Source organism: Macaca thibetana, chromosome 14 (genome assembly GCF_024542745.1).
Source record: "Macaca thibetana thibetana isolate TM-01 chromosome 14, ASM2454274v1, whole genome shotgun sequence".
Taxonomy (NCBI): domain Eukaryota; kingdom Metazoa; phylum Chordata; class Mammalia; order Primates; family Cercopithecidae; genus Macaca; species Macaca thibetana.
Genome location: NC_065591.1, coordinates 208,836 through 222,486, shown reverse-complemented (window position 1 = coordinate 222,486; position 13,651 = coordinate 208,836). Strand labels below are relative to the sequence as shown.

General features: G+C 52.4%; 1 protein-coding gene across 4 annotated transcripts in view; it reads left to right on the top strand.

The window, feature by feature from the left end:
* LOC126936564 (interferon-induced transmembrane protein 1) overlaps positions 1–13,651 on the top strand; it is a 135,262-nt gene that overhangs the window by 64,500 nt on the left and 57,111 nt on the right. The window lies entirely within an intron of this gene.

Here is a 13,651-nt window from a genome sequence, read left to right as displayed (position 1 = left end):
TCTGGGCGGCAGGAGCGGCCCCAGCTGGTGGCCCTCGCCCCATCTAGCGCGGCCTGAGGCGGGTGACCGTGCCATGCGTCTCACCGGGACCTTGTACCCCTTTGTGCCCTTTCTCGCCTGGTCTGCACCAACCCCCGCCAATCCCTTTGTCCCCCAAGTACTTCCCTTGTCTTGCTGCCAGCTTGACCCTACTCTTCTCCCTCTGTTCAGCGGTCTCTGGGTGTGTGACAAACCACCCAACCTCAGTGCTGTCCAACAGCAGCGTTCCTGTGTTTGGCAGAGGAGCAGACCTGTTTGGGACACTTGATGGGTCCACAGCCGGATGGTGTCCTCTGTGGGCCAGGAACTCAGGGCACTCGGGAACAGCTCCTCTCTGCTTCTCTAGGTGTTGGCCTCCCGCGGGAAGACGTGAGTGGTGGGGCCGGCTCTTCGGGACAGGCTGGAGCCATCCAGAAGCTTCTGCCCTGAGCTGGTGCACCCTCGGCATGAATGGCTGGGCTCACCTTGGGTGGTTGGCCAGGGCACCTGCACGCCCAGCTCCCGGGGCAGCCTGCCGGTCCAGCACACAGAGTGAAGCCTCTTGGAATCACCTGCCAGGTTTGCCATATGCCGCCATGGCCACCCAAGTTTGTGGGTTGTGGGGACGTGGACCCCACCTCACAATGGAAGATTGACCAGAAGTTGCCTTCATCCCTCCTTTCCCTCCCTCCTCCCGTGACTTCCAAGTAAGAAGCAAGCTGGTTGCATCCTGCTGTTCATAGCAGCCCTTAAACAACACCCAATCTCTCAAACCTTCCCCCACCCCATCAGCTCATCTCCTACCTCCTGCAGTCCACTTTCCATATTTCTGTTATCTGCATATTCATTAAAATATAGTGCCCCACCCCTTTTTGAGACAGGGTCTCACTGTGTCTCTGAGGCTAGAGTGCAGTGGTGCAATCTCAGCTCACAGCAGCCTTGACCTCCTGGGCTCAAGCGATCCTTCCACTTCAGCTTCTTGAGAAGCTGGGACTACAGTCAGGAGTCACCATGCCGGGCTAATTTTTTGTATTTTTTAAATAGACTCAGGGTCTCACCATGTGGCCCAGGCTGGCATCGAACTCCTGGGTTCAAGTGATCCTCCCGCCTTAGCCTCCCAAAGTGCTGGGATTCTAGGTGTGAGCCACTGTGCCCGGCCAATAGTGCTCTTTTATGTATCATTCTGTTTCTCCAAGGCCTCCATAATTTTTATATGTGTCTGTCTTGCTGTGCATCTAATGCTTTCCGTCTTTTCACTGCATGGCACCCCATCCTAGGCACATTCATCCAGCCAGTGGACGTTACCTAATATTCTAGTGTCCTGACGAGCTGGGACTTATGGGACACAGCAGTGAGCAAGACAGAAAGGGGCCCCCTTTCGTGGAGTTTACATGTTACTAGGCAGGGACAAACCAGTGAACACATAGTAACTTTGCTGATGGTGAGTGACGTGAAGGAGATGAGATGGGGGATGGAGGGAGGCTGGCTTCAGCTCCACAGTCTCTCTCTGGGGAGGCAACGGCTGGCCTGATCCATAAACAGGGTTCTTAGAAGGCAAGTGTTGGCAATGTTGGGAGAGACGCGTTTGGGACACTTGATGGGTCCACAGCCAGATGGTGTCCTCTGTGGATCCAATTGAGGGACCGGCTCAATTGTGCAATTGAGGGGCAGGCTGGGATCTGCCGGACGCAGATGCTCCATATGCTACCACATCCATCTCGGCTCCTTCCAAAGAATAATGGCCACTGCCTCACTTCTGTGTGACCCAACCACAGAGGCAAAGGTTCTGGGAAATGGATCTCCAGCTTGGAATAAGAGGACAACCTGGCAGGACCCTCCTCTTGACAGCTCAGCACACACGCACACGTCTCTTAAAAACCACATTTAACTTCCGAATAAAGCAAAAAACAAATTCATGCTTCTACGTAATATGATGCAAATATTCCAACCAGAAGGGACTGAACAAAAGGTTCGTGTCATTTTATCCACATTTCAGAAGATGGTCCTTGTTCTTCCACTCAGTTTCTCTAAGAGCATTTAACACTTGACACTCCAAAGAGCATGTTCGGGGGTTGGATGACACAAATACTGATATGAAATGTGAAGTTAACTATTGTTAACACATTTTATGCAGATAGCAGGGCAACGGAAGAGGAGAAAAGCAGGAAGAATGATTGGATAATGTTAGTACAAATATGACTTGTGTGAGGATAAGAGGTACGCGCTTCTACAGTCACGTGGTCGTGGCTGGTGCCGTCTTTATGGCCACGCTCTTCTGTCACTCCTGTGTGGGCCCTTTGCCCTCTGCAAGCACCACTGCTGGCCATGGTTCATTGCCTGGTGGGGTGACCCAAACGTTCCTTCCCAAAAGGCCTATGCCGTTAGCACTTTTGCCTTATGGGGTGGTTCTGGTTTTCTAGTGGCGTTTTATACAAGGCTTAGGAGAGCTACGCGATATTACAGATGATCTCCTGCCCCCCAAATTTCTCCTCCTTAGCCCCATTCTGTAATCGGGTTCCAGGTTCCCCTTGTTGGGGTCAGTCAGCCCGGCCAGCACAGGGACCCTCTTCTTTGTCAACCCCCTGGTGTGAGGAACCCGCGTCCAGGTGGACAGTCTCAGCTTCCTGCGTAACGTGTCCCCTGGTGGAAGCACTCCAGAGCTTTCCCGGGACCAGGGGGATTCCTAGGACATGGGACTTTCCGTTTTAAACCTGGCAAAGTCTTAAGCCAACTGGAATGAGTTGGTCCCTGGGAATCTGAGGCCTCTAGACCAACAGCGGGCGACACTGCAGGGGGCAAAACTTTCATGTGTGGCTCACTGGAGATTAACGACAATGGGAAAACATTGTGGTTTCCACTCCTCCACACCTGGACCAGTGAGCCCCAGCTTTGGGAAAAGCCAGAGATCAGGTGCTGATTCAGTAGGTCCGCTGCATCCGGAGGACCCCGAATCCACAGCATTGCCACTCAGCTGGTGCCAAAACTGAGCCTCCCAAAGGCCATTCTGTGAGGAACACGGCGAGATCCGTGGGTTCCAGGAGCACCGGCCCATTGCTGTCCCCAGGACAATGGCAGCGCCACCGTGTGGAGCACCCCGTGGGTGGGTGAGGTGCCTCGAATGTGCGGGGTGGTGGTTTGGGCAGAGGCATTGAGGGCACTGAGCATTCCACAGCCGGGGTGGGAGCCCTTCCTGCTGGGCCAAGCGTCCTCCATGGTGGAGGAAGGGGCCAGTGTTGGTCTCTGCTGTTGGCTGCGGGGCACGCAGGGTAACCCGCTTCCCACTGCCACAGCCACTTGGCCCTGACTCGGGACAAGGGGAGCAGGGGAAAGAGGCTGGCTTATGCGCACGAATGGGTCATTTTGTCCATCTGACTGTTAGGGTCCTCCTCTGCTGAGGCAGGTCTTTGCACACAAATTCTTCACACTCTGCCCACCCCAGGAGGTCTGTCTACACACCGTCACCCAGACCTTTTCATCTCTGACTTTGTAGTCGTACCCCTCCAAGTGCCTGGCGGTCAGCTAGACGGTCGGCCATGGCGGGGGGTCCACGGAGCTCTGCCTCCTCCTTCATCCTGCCTCTGCGTCTGTCGTGCAGGCCTGGCCTCCCACACCCAGGTGGCGCTGCCCTGCTGGGGTGCCCACTTCGGGGTGGTGCCAGCTTATTATGCAGAGCCATCTGTGACCAGGGCTGCATTTGTGCTTTGTTAGTCATCCGGTCCCAGGGAACTCCTCACGACCCAGTGGTGTATTTCAGAGAGATGAGGCGGAGTGAGGGGAGCTGCCTGTTCACGCCTGTTCAGGACCTCGGGCCCCCCAGGACCTGTTTGAGCTGATCAGGCATAGACCACTTCTGTCAGTGGCATCTGCTTTGCACACCCAGCCCTGAGGCTGGTGGGTCCGACCACACCCAGGGCACGACGGCAGCCCAGGCGTTAGAATGTGGCCCTTGGGGCTGGGCATGGCGGCTTATGCCTGTAATCTCAACACTTTGGGAGGTGGAGGTGGGAGGATCGCTGGAGCACAGGCGTTTGAGACCAGCCTTGGCAACACAGGGAGACCCTATCTCTGCAAAACATACAAACATTTGCCAGGTGTGGTCAAACCTGTAGTCTCAGCTACTTGAGAGGCTGGGGTGGAAGGATTGCTGAGGCCTGGGAGGTCGAGGCTGCAGACCCGTGATTATGCCACTGCACTCCAGACTGAGCGACAAAGCAAGACCTTATCCAAAAAAAAAGAATGTGGCCCTTGACCCTGCTCAGTATCTGGAGCATGGTGGGAGCCAGACAGCTCTCCCCAGATGGTGGGGGCCGGGATACCTCTCTCCAGATGGTGGGTCTGGCTTAGCTATCTCCAGATGGTGGGAACCAGGACACTTCTCTTCAAATGGTGGGTGCCAGGACACCTATCTCCAGATGCCATGGGCTGCAACAGCTCTGTCCAGATGGTGGACCCTGGGATACCTCTCTCCAGATGGTGGCAACGCCCTGCTGAAGGTCAGCGCAGGGGCCAACTAGAGGTCCAGCCAGAAGCTCCACACAGTTCAAGCACCACTGGGTCTGCTCGACCATGAGGTCCAAGTGGCAGAGCAGCCCACGTGGCGCGTGGCCCCTACCATGGGGTCCAAGTGGCCGAGCAGCCCACGTGGCACGTGGCCCCTACCATGAGGTCCAAGTGGCCGAGCAGCCCACGTGGCGCGTGGCCCCTACCATGGGGTCCAAGTGGCCGAGCAGCCCACGTGGCGCGTGGCCCCTACCATGGGGTCCAAGTGGCCGAGCAGCCCACGTGGTGTGTGGCCCCTACCATGAGGTCCAAGTGGCCGAGCAGCCCACATGGTGCGTGGCCCCTAGCAGGCCACCTCTTGTCTTGGGTTAAGGGGTTGGAGCAGCACTTCCAAATAAGGCAAAAGTTGCTTCCCAAATAACACAAGACCTACAGCACTAGGCATCGTGCCTCTTTCTTTGTGGTGGAAGGGACTGAGGTAGCCACTTGCCTTGTGCTTGGGAAGGGATGGGCCACTGGGTCCCTAGACGTGCCGGAGTGTGGGCCCCAGGCGTTTGGCTCGCAGATGCTCGAGGGAGGTGTAGAGGGCAGCAGCTACTTTCTGCTCAGCGAGTCCAGTCCACATGATGGCCTCCCACGGAAGAGGCGGTGTGTGATTCCCTGCAAGCGAGGGCAGCGAGCACGATGTGGGTTCCCGTCACCAGAGGACGACTCTGAGCTGGGCGCTGGCGTCCCTGGAGGGAGGGAAGTGAAGGTGAACTGTTGGCCTTGCCTGTTGAAGGCAGAGTCTCCCGATGGTCTTCACCCGCAGGCGTGGAGACAAAGCCCTGCCCTGATGAATACGCTGCCCGTGAGGCCGCGAGGGACGTGTGGATTTGCTGCTCAACGAAAGCATGTCAGCAGCGGTAGTTACACTAACCACCATCTGATTATTTTTACAGCGATTCCCTGTCCTTCTTCAAGATCCATCTGCCTTCTGCACAGGCCAAATAAGGGAGGCAAACTGGGCTGTGGTGGAACCTCCAGCCCTGCATCTTCAGGTCCTCGACGGTGGCACTATTCTCTGCTGTTCCTCCAGGAGGCAGGACTGACTTCGATGAACTATTTTCCTGGGAAGAGGCAGCTCTATGGCCTCCTTCTGGCCTTTTCCAACATGAGATGCCTCATCCCATGGGTCAGGGACCAATGTAGGATTCTGAGGATGTCTGTGCCAATGATGCATTCCGAAACCAGAGAGCAGGTCACTGCCCTCACCAGAGAGAGATCTCAGCTAGAACTCAGGGATCACCAGATGGCCACAAGCCCCTGCTATGCCGAGCAGACCACTGTGGAATCGACGTCCATGCATAGCCAGGTCCCTGAAAAGACTGTGTTTCTCTCCTTCCCTTCATAGCCACCTGGCACGTGGTTCTTAGGGGCCTATGGGAAGTCCAGGAAGGAAATTTACAGTAAAATCCTTGGCAGTGTTGGCCAGGCGCAGTGACTCACGCCTGTAATCCCAGCACTCTGGGAGGCCGAGGCAGGTGGATCACAAGGTCAGGAGATCGAGACCATCCTGGCTAATACGGTGAAACCCTGTCTCTACTAAAAATATAAACAATTAGCCGGGCGAGGTGGCGGGCACCTGTAGTGCCAGCTACTTGGGAGGCTGAGGCAGGAGAATGGCGTGAACCCGGGAGGAGGAGCTTGCAGTGAGCCGAGATCACACCACTGCACCCCAGCCTGGGCGACACAGTGAGACTCTGTCTCAAAAAAAAAAAAAAAAAAAAAAATCCCTTGGCAGAGTCATCAGGTCCTTCCTCAGGGCCTGGCTCTGTGGACTGACTTGGAATGGAAATTGGCAGAGGCGCCACAGCTCTGTTGTGAGGAACCCAGGCTTCTCGCTGTGGACTGAACAAATCCGTATGTGGAAGCCCTAAGCCTATGTGACGGCATTTGGAGGGGGCCCTTGGGAGGTGATTAGGGTCAGATGAAGTCTCGAGGCTGGGCTCACAGGACAGGGTTGGTGCCCTGATAACAGGGGAAGCCCAGAGCTCATGCACTCTGTCCCTGCAAATTCTGTCTCCATGTCTCTCTCTCCCTCTCTCCTCCATCTATCTCCCTATCTCTGTCTCTCCCCATCTCTCTCTGTCTCTCTCTCTCCTTCATCTCTCTCTTCTGCTCTGTCTGTCTCCCATCTCTCTCTCTGTCTGTCTCTCCTCCACCTCTCTCTCCCTGTCTGTCTCTGTCTCTCCTCCATCTCGCTCTCCTTCTCTGTGTCTCCCCCATCCCTATCTCCCTCTGTCTCTCCCCCACCTCTCTCTCCTTCTCTGTCTCACCCCATCTCTCTCTCCCTCTTTCTCTCTCTCCCTCTGTCTCACCCCATCTCTCTCTCCCTCTTTCTCTCTCTCCTTCTCTGTCTCTCCCCCCACCTCTCTCTCCCTCTGTCTCTCCCCCCACCTCTCTCTCCCTCTCTGTCTCTCCCCCCACCTCTCTCTCCCTCTCTGTCTCTCCCCCACCTCTCTCTCCCTCTCTGTCTCTCCCCCCACCTCTCTCTCCCTCTCTGTCTCTCCCCCATCTCTCCCTCTTTCTCTCTCTCCCTCTCTGTCTCTCCCCTCGACATGCATATGCTGAGGAAAGCCCCTGGAGGACACAGAGATGGAGCCAGAGCCTCTGAACCTGACCACGCCAGCACCCTGATCTCAGGCTTCCAGCAGCCAGAAAGGGGAGAAAATACATTTCTGTCCTGCGGTATTTTGTAATGGCAGACTGAGCTGACTGACATACTTCTATCCACCACACCCAGAGTTTTTCTGATTACACAAACCAAGTGAGGCTTCAGCGGGCAGCCCCAAGCCAAGGGATGCCAAGATGGGTCAGCCAGCTCCGAGGGCTCTGCAGGTGGAGCCATGCTGACCCTGCCTGGGCCGCATTGCCCGTTTCTGTGGCCACATCCTCCTGTCTGTAGACATGAGGTACCATCCCCGTCCTACCATGCTGGGGCCGGCAGAGACCCCATTTCCAGGGCCCACTGCAACACCTAATTGTGCCTTTCATAATTAGGGAGGAGGGGGCATGACAACATAGTCAGTTTTGCTTTTTTTTTTTTTTTTTTTTTTTTTTGAGACGGAATCTCGCTCTGTCGCCCAGGCTGGAGTGCAGTGATGTGACTGATCTTGGCTCACTGCAACCTCCGCCTCCCAGGTTCAAGCGATTCTCCTGCCTCAGCCTCCCAAGTAGCTGGGACTACAGGCATCCCCCACCATGCCTGGCTAATTTGTGTGTTTTTAGTACAGATAGGATTTCGCCATATTGGTCAGGATGGTCTCAAACTCTTGACTTCAGATGATCCACCCGCCTCGGCCTCCCAAAGTGCTGGGTTTACAGGCGTGAGCCACTGTGCCTGGCCCCAGTTTAGCATTTTTAAAAAACGAATGGACTTTATTTTTCGGAAGGGTTTGAGATTTACAGAAATAATACAGAGAGCTTCCCTGCCCCCCCAACCCCACCCACAGTTCGCCTCGTTATTACCGTCTTGCCTTAGTTTGGTATATTTGTTATAATGAATGAACCAGTATCAACGCATTATTGACCAAATAAAGTCACGGTTCAGATTCCCTCATTTGTTTTCCCTGACATCCTTTCTGCGTTCCAGGACCACATTCCTCAGCGTCTGTCTCCCAGGGCCTCTGGGCTGGGCCGTTTCACAGACTCCTTGTTTTTGACAACCTGGACAGCTCCGAAGAGGCCGGGTCCGTGGCGGGATGTCCCTGCTGAGATTCGCCTGCTCTTTTTCTCATGATGAGGCTGGAGTTACAGGTTTTTTGGAAGAAGATGCCAGAGGTGAAGCAGCATCTTCATCCATCCTATTAAGGGCAACATCGGCCGGGCGCGGTGGCTCAAGCCTGTCATCCCAGCACTTTGGGAGGCCGAGACGGGCGGATCACGAGGTCAGGAGATCGAGACCATCCTGGCTAACACGGTGAAACCCCGTCTCTACTAAAAAATACAAAAAACTAGCCGGGCGAGGTGGCGGGCGCCTGTAGTCCCAGCTACTCGGGAGGCTGAGGCAGGAGAATGGCGTGAACCCGAGAGGAGGAGCTTGCAGTGAGCTGAGATCCGGCCACTGTACTCCAGCCTGGGCGACAGAGCAAGACTCCGTCTCAAAAAAAAAAAAAAAAGGGCAACATCATCGGTGAACTCCTGACTTGGCGCCGGCCTCGTCTTCTGCAGAGGCAGAGCCCTCAGGCTCCTCTGCTAGCCACGAGGGATCTGCCAGCCCCGAGGGTTTCTGCAGGTGGAGCCGCGCAGAAGGAGCCCAGCCCTTCCCACCCCGCGCTCTCTGGACGGGCGGCACTGCGCCAGCCCAAGTCGAGGGGCTGGGTGGGGGGCTCTGCTCCTCCTTAGGGGCAGTGTCTACGCCATTGGTTTAGAATTCTTCCACAGAGGAGATTGGTCTCTTCTCCCCCATTTGTGAATTTATTTGATCACTTATTTATATCGCTATGGACTTGTAGATATTTACAGCACACTTTGGGTTAGGGATGTAGAATGAGGTGCTACTTCATTCATTGTGTTGCTCAAACTCTGGGAGTTCACTCCGTTGGACGCTGGGTCCACTCGCATATTTACATCGAGTGTGTGTGTGTATCTTTGTGTTTGGTGTGTATGTGTGTGCATGTGTATGTGTATACATGTGTATGTGCACGTGTGTGCATGTGTATGTGTGTGTGGTGTGTGCGTATGTATGCGTTTAGTGTATGTGTGTATGTGGTGTATATGTGGGTATATGTGTGTATGCATGGTGCGTGTATGTGCATGGTGCTTGTGTGTATGTTGTATGTGTGGTGTGTGTGTATTTGTGGGCATGGTGCATATTTGTGGTGTGTATGTGTATGTTGTGTGTATGTGTGTGCATGGTGCATGCGTATGTGTGTGGTGTATGTGTATATGTGTGGTGTGTGTATGTGTGTGTGCATGGGGCGTGTATGTGTTTGTGGTGTGTGTATGTTGTATGTGTGTGGTGTGTGTGTATGTATGTATGGTGTGTGTGTAAAAGTGTATGTATGTATGTATGCCTGTTTGTGGTGTGTGCATGGTGTGTGTGTGAGTTTGGGTGTGTATGTGTGTGAGTGTATGTGTGTATGTATGTTTGTGGTGTGTGTGTATGTGCATGGTGCATGTGTGTGTGGTGTGTGTGGTATGTGTATATATGTGTGTGCATGGTGTGTGTGTGCTGTGTATGTGTGTGATGTGTGTGTGGTGTGTTTGTGGTGTGTGTATGTGTGTGTTGTGGTGTGTTTGTATGTGTGTGTGGTGTATGTGTGTATGACATATGTATGCAGGTGGTGTTTATATATGTGTGTGCATGGTGTGTGTGTGTGGTGTGTATGTGCGTGGTGCATGTGTGTATGCGTGTGGGGTGTGTCTGTGCATGGTGCATGTATGTGTCTGGTGTGTGTGTATATGTGTGTGCATGGTGCATGTGTGTGAGTGTATGTATGTTTGTGGTGTGTATGTGTATGTGCAAGGTGTGTGTGTTTGTGGTGTGTGTGTGCATGGTGCGCATGTTTGTGGTGTGTGTATGTGCATGGTGGGTGTATGTGTATGTGTGTTTGTGGTGTGTGCGTGTGTGCATGGTGTGTGATGTGTTTGTGGTATGTGTATGTATGCGTGTTTGTGGTGTGTGTGTGTGTGCATGGTGTGTGTGTGTGAGTGTGTGTATGTATGTTTGTGGAGTGTGTGTGTGTGCATGGTGCCTGGTGTGTGTGTGTGCATGGTGCCTTTGTGTGTATGTATGTGTGTGTGTTTGTGGTGTATGTGTGTGGTGTATATGTGTGTATGGTGTGTGTGTGAGTGTATGTGTGTATGTATGTTTGCGGTGTGTATGTGTGTGTGTGCACAATGCCTGTGTGTGAGTATATGGTGTGTGTGTGATGTGTGTGTATATTTGTGTGCATGGTGCATGTGTGTTTGTAGTGTGTGTATGTGTGTTTGTGGTGTGTGTGTGCATGGTGTGTGTGAGTGTATGTATGTTTGTGGTGTGTGTGTGTGTGCATGGTGCGTGTGTGTGTGTGGCATGTGTGTGAATGTATGTGTGTATGTTTGTGGTGTGTATGTGTATGCACGGTGCCTGTGTGTGAGTGCATGGTGTGTGTGGTGTGTGTGTGTGTGTTTGTGGTGTGTGTATGTGTTTGTGGTGTGTATGTGTGTGCATGGTGCCTTTGTGTGTATGCGTGTGTGTGTCCATTGTGCATGTGTATGTGTTTGTGGTGTGTGTGTTTGTGGTGTGTATGTGTGTGCACGGTGCCTGTGTGTGAGTGCATGGTGTGTGTGGTGTGTGTGTGTTTGTGTTTGTGGTGTATGTGTGTGCATGGTGTGTGTGAGTGTATGTATGTTTATGGTGTGTGTGTGTGTGTGTGTGTGCATGGTGCCTTTGTGTGTATGCGTGTGTGTGTCCATTGTGCATGTGTATGTGTTTGTGGTGTGTGTGAGTTTGTGGGGTGTGTGTGTGCATGGTGCATGTGTGTGCGTGTGTGTGTGGTCTGTAGTTGTTTGTTCTGAGCACTTTCTTCCTTTATGGCACTGCAGGATGCTCCAGACCCATCTTGTATTTTTCCTGTCCCAGTCCTAGAATCAGCCACTTCCCCATGGAGCGCTGGTTCCCTTCGGGCAGAACGGGACTAGGAAACCAAGATCCGGGTGCCAGGTGTGTTCACTGCTGCTGGGGTGTTATTTCCTTTATGTTCTCTTGCAGACAAAAGCAATAAATACGTGTGTGTGCTAACATGTATATGCACTCATCTGTACATAGTTTTGTCTGTAGCCATCTGTGTTTATGTTAAGTTAAACAGGAACCCTCACAGATGCCTCCAGTCCCGCCTGTCACCACCAGGATCATTCAGCTGCCTCCCCTTCATGATCTTTAAACTCGCCTCTGCGAGCGAGGGACGGAGCTCCACCATCTGCTCTTTACTTATTTAGCTGCTCAACCCCAGTACGGATGTACCGTGATATCAGAATTGCCAACCTGTATCCCTGTGGGAAGCAACTGCATCAACTAAAGCACACTGCACATGCGAGTTCCTTTTGCCTTTAGTCTCACAGACCCCACTCATTTCCAGAGCCACTTAGGTCAGCTCCTCTCCCCTGCCCGCTTCAACGAGGTCTTTCATACCTTTGTAACACAATCGCATGCTTCTGTCACATTCTACATCTTTCTTGGGATCCCCTGCCCTCCTAAATGTGAGGAAAAGAAAGAGATCAGCCTGTTACGGTGTCTATATAGAAAGAAGTAGACATAAGAGACTCCATTTTGTTCTGTATTTGAGATGCTGTTAATCTGTGACCCTACCCCCAACCTTGTCCTTGCAAGAGACATGTGCTGTGGTAACTCAAGGTTTAATGGATTTTGGGCGTGCAGGGTGTGTCTTTGTTCCTAGAAAAGCTAGGTATTGTCCAAGGTTTATCCCCATGTGATAGGATGAAACAATGTTGCTAAAAGGTTTATCTCAAGGCACAGGATTTTCCTTTAAACGTATTCATGTCACAGAGATCCTTGTTCTTATGTCTTACTGCTAATTTCCTCCCTAAAAACGATCCTATTGTCCTGCCACTCCCTTATCTTTAAGATGGTAAAGATAATTATCTATAAATACTAAGGGAACTCAGAGGCCGGTGCCGGCGTGGGTCCTCTGTAAGCTGAGCGCCGGTCCCCTGGGCCCCCGCTTTTCTTTCTCTATACTTTGTCTCTGTGTCTTATTTCTCTTCTCAAGTCTCTCGTTCCACCTAACGAGAAACACCCGCAGGTGTGGAGGGGCAGGCCACCCCTTCACTAAATTATTATTTAAATTTTTTGAGGCTGGGTATGTAATCCCAGCACTTTGGGAGCTGAGGCTGGAGAATCGCTTGAGCCGGGAGTTCAAGACCAGCCTGGGCATCATGACGAGATCCCACAAAAATTAGCCAGGTGTGGTGGTGTGTACCTACAGTCTCTGCTACTGGGGAGTCGGAGGTGGGGGGATCGCTTGAACCCAGGAGGTTAAGGCTGCAGTGAGCAGTGATTATACCACCACACTCCAGCCTGGAAGACAGAGCAAGACCTTGTCTCAAAAATAAAACAAAATTTTCATTCATGAAGGTTCACTCTGTTGTCCAGTTTCAAGGTTTTGATTGTCATGTATGAACCATTACAGTATCATACATAATAGTTTTACCATTCTAAGAAATTCTTCTGCCCTGCCCCTATTCATTTCATCCCCAGGCCCCTGTGCCTCTGGTCTCTGTAGTTTTACTTTCTCCAGAATGTGATACTGTTGGAATTGTAGAGCATGCAGCCTTTTCAGACTAGCTTCTTTCTCTTAGCCATATGCACATATGGGTCAGCCATGTTTCTTTGTAACTTGATAGCTCTTATTTATTGCTGAGCAATATTTCATTATATGAATGTTCTAAACAGTTTATCCATTCACCGTTTCTTTTTCTTTTTTCTTTTCTTTCCTTTTTTTTTGGACAGAGTTTCGCTCTTGTGGCCCAGGCTGGAGTGTAGTGGTGTGATCTCGGCTCACTGCCTGCTGGGTTCGAGCGATTCTCCTGCCTCAGCCTCCCGAGTAGCTGGGATTACAGGCGCCCGCCACCACGCCTGGCTGATTTTTTTTTTTTTTTTTTTTTTTTTTTTTTTTTTTTTTTTTGAGACGGAGTCTCGCGCTGTCACCCAGGCTGGAGTGCAGTGGCCGGATCTCAGCTCACTGCAAGCTCCGCCTCCCGGGTTCACGCCATTCTCCTGCCTCAGCCTCCCGAGTAGCTGGGACTACAGGCGTCCGCCACCTCGCCCGGCTAGTTTTTTGTATTTTTTTTTTTAGTAGAGACGGGGTTTCACCATGTTAACCAGGATGGTCTCGATCTCCTGACCTCGTGATCCGCCCGTCTCGGCCTCCCAAAGTGCTGGGATTACAGGCTTGAGCCACCGCGCCCGGCCGATTTTGTATTTTCCATGTTGGTCAGGCTGGTCTCAAACTCCCGAACTCAGGTGATCCACCCACCTCGGTCTCCCAAAGTGCTGGGATTACAGGCGTGAGCCCCTGCGCCCAGCCCAGAACCAAATTTTTAATTTTAATAAAGTCCAACTAATTTCTTTCTTTTTTTTTTTTTGAGA